This window comes from Triticum aestivum, chromosome 1D (genome assembly GCF_018294505.1).
Source record: "Triticum aestivum cultivar Chinese Spring chromosome 1D, IWGSC CS RefSeq v2.1, whole genome shotgun sequence".
Lineage (NCBI taxonomy): Eukaryota > Viridiplantae > Streptophyta > Magnoliopsida > Poales > Poaceae > Triticum > Triticum aestivum.
In genome coordinates, this window is record NC_057796.1 from 178,926,329 (window position 1) to 178,930,086 (window position 3,758).

A 3,758-nucleotide genomic window follows, 5' to 3' on the forward strand; every position below is an offset into this window, starting at 1 on the left:
TGCATCACCATTGCACGCATTGAGTAAGAAAAATGCACCATTTGTTTGGGGACCTTCCTAAGACACCACATTTAATGAGCTTAAAAACTTGCTTACACATGCTCCATTACTTGCCTTACCCAATTTAGAGAGAACTTTTCAAGTGCATTGCGACGCTAGTGGTAATGGCATAGGTGGCGTGTTGCAGGAGAAGTGCCCAATCGCATACTTTCACGAGAAACTATCCGGAGCGCAACTTGACTATCCATTTATGATAAGCACTTATATGCTTTAGTGCGAGTCTTGCATCTGTGGGAACATTATCTTCGCCCTCGTGAATTTGTCATCCAGATGGATCATGAGACGCTTAAATACATTAAGGGTCCATCCAAATTGAATAAGTGACATGCCAAATGGAGTGAGTTCACTGAGTCTTGTCCTTATGTTATCTAGTATATCAGGGGTAAGGAAAATGTTGTGGCAGATGCTCTTTCCCGCAAATGCATGTTAGTTACTAAACTTGAATTGAATTTTATCGTATTTGAGCACATTAAAGACTTGTATGCGTATGATGTTTCACTTGCAGTTCGATATGACAAATGCTTAATTCACACTTCTTGGGAGTGATATTATCTCAAGGATGGCAATCTTATGCGTGCTAGAAGACTTTGTATCCCCTAGAATTCTCTTTGTTTGTTGCCTTTGCAAGAAGCTCAAGGTGGAGGACCTATGGGACACCTCAGCCGCGACAATACCTTCGGTAAGCTCTCCAAGAACTATTTTTTGCCAAAGATGTTTCACGACATCTCACGCTACACCAACCGGTGTTGTACATGTTGCAAAGCTAAGTCTAGCACTCAATCACGTGGTCTTTATATGCCACTTCCTATTCTGTACCACCCATGGGAAGATATTAGTATGGATTTTGTGCTTGGTTTGCCTAGAACTCAAAATGGAAAAGATTCGGTATTTGTCGTTGTGGACCATTTCTCTAAGATGGATTCCCGCAACAAGATAGACGATGCTTCACATGTTACAGATCACTTTTGTAGGGAAATATTGCGTTTACATGGAGTGCCCAAGACGATTGTGTCGGATCACAACGTCAAGTTCTTTAGCTACTCTAGGAAGACGCTATGTACCAAGCTCAGAATCAAGCTACTCTTCACATCGGCATACCATCATAAACTGACGGAAAAACGGAGGTCACAAACAGGACGCTCTCTACACTCCTCCTAGTGTTGATCAAGAAGAACATCAAGGAGTGGGAGGATTGTTTGCTTATCGTTGAGTACGCCTACAATCGAGCAAGTTATTCTATAACCGGTAAGTGCCCCTTCGAGGTCGTTTATTGCCTCAATCCATTGTCCCCATTGGATATTCTACCGCTACCACTACAAGAGCACATCAACATGGACGCGCATGGATGAGGAAGCTACCTCAAGAAGGTCCATTGTCGTGCGAAACCACGGCCACCTATGGGACCAAGGTCTCCTTGCTAGTTTGGCAGGGCGGATGTCGCATTGCAGAAAGAGCAGAAGAACGTGGGGGCAGCGTGGCAACGATCACACGAGCGATTTTACCCAGGTTCGGGCCGTCGTGAGGCGTAAAACCCTATTCCTACTTTGGTTGATTCATGGTGGAAGAATGGTGGTGGGGTGTAGTACACTTGCCCGACAGGGGTGGTAGTGGCGACGCACGTATGGGTGTGTTTGTTATCCAACCTTCTAACCCTTTCTACGGTTGCCATGGGCCTCCTTTTATAGATTAAGGGGTTACCATAATGGCAACGTAGTCATTATGCACTGATAAGATAGCAAACAGTGCTATCATACTGTAGCGACCAGACCTCAAATGGTCTGTGCTGCTGTGCACCAGTGTCATCCCTGGATCAGTAATGCTGACACGCACAGTACAAATGGAGGATTTATAACAGAGTAGCAATCACACACTTATTACATCGAATATCTCCAAAGAGATTAAGTACGATAAATATGGCTTAAGGCCATCTAAAACGATAATAGCGGAAGACTTGGAAGATAAGTGAGTCCATCAACTCCAGCGGCATCACTGAGTATAAGACCACGACCTAAGGCACCTTACTCGTCGTCTGAAAAGTCTGCAACATGAAACGTTGCAGCCCGAAAACGGGTCAGCACATAGAATATGCTGGCAATGTAACACATAGAGAATAATGAACAATAATAATGCTATACTACATGCATATATGGCTGGTGGAAAGCTCTACAGTTAAGTTTTTGCGAAAAGCCAATTTTTCCCTACTTCAAAGGAATAAATTTTATTTAACTATCATGGTGGTTGTGAAACATTGAGATGGTTGACAGCATCTCAATCCCAATTAAAAGTCATCATTAACCCAACAAGATTAATTAAAAGTAACATGGTGATGAGATTCAAATGATAATCCAGGTACTAGATACTCAAGTTTGTCCATAACCGGGGACTCGGCTAACCATGATTAGTTTATACACTCTGCAGAGGTTTGCGCACTTTTCCCCACAAGACTCGATCGCCTCCGCTTGATTCTCGCACTGCATGATGTTTGAGAAACGGATGACCGAGACACAGTCTTTCAGGAACAATCACTCTTTACTCCGGGTGGACCGGTACACCTACTTTCCCCTACATCTGCTAGCCCACCTCTTCAAGAGATCATGTAACCTACTCAACTATGCTAGAGCCCATAATAGCTTGTGGCTGCACACGGAAGTTTCTAGCATGAATAATCTTATGATCCCTTTGAGCCTGGGTGGCGGTCCTTATACAAACAGACAACACTGGATTCTCCAGGTGCCTCAATCCACCCAGATGTGAGTTTTAGTTGCCACCTTAGGTAAACCATTATTAACAATCTCACATCTGTCATGAATATCTCTCAAAACCCAATCCACGTCTACGAGCATAGCATGGCGATATAATAGCAACGTAGAAGTAACTCCCAAGGGTTTGATAAAAAAACAGGTAATAGGTGCTACCTCAACTACTTCCCAATTCCCACAATTTAATTAGATCCTAATCATGCAATGTTTGAGGAATAGATCTAATGCAATAAAACTGGGTATGGAAGGTATCATCAAAGTGTTACTTGCCTTGCTGATGATCCGCGAAACCTAGCGATTCGAAGTAACAAGCGGCACACTCCGGGTACTCTATCGCAAACAAACAAGCAGACAATCAGTACTCATCTAATGCACAGGTAAAACTCGAATGAAAGATCCAACCAGAAAGTTCAACTTAAGAACTCCGGTTTGCAAAAAGAATCACTCGAACGAAGCAACGAAACTCAAACAGCGAAAGAAACAAGCTTCATTTACTAATCTGGATCTAGGTCAAATTTTTAAGTAGCAAAAACTTGTTTGAGTAGGTTAAACGGAAAGAGAATTTCGAGACGAAACTCTAGGCGCTTGAATCGCCTGATTGCGATAAACGAGCAAAAAGTTAAACAGAAACGAAGATTCGATCAGAGATCGAGATCTGAGATAACCGCGGAAAAATCCGACGAAAAAGAAAAACGGACGAACGGTTAAAGAACGGACGTTCGTTAACAGAGAAAATCCGACGAACGCGTTCGTTAAAACGAACGAGTCGGTGAACGCTCACAAAATAACAAAACCGAAAAAAAACCGATCTAGGGTTTTTTTAACGAATGGTTTTTTTAAACAAAACCGGCAAAACGACGGCGAGGCAATACCTCGTCGGGGCGGCTCCGGCGGGGCTCGGCTGGCTCCGGCGAGGGGCGGCGGGGTGCGGCGGGGGTG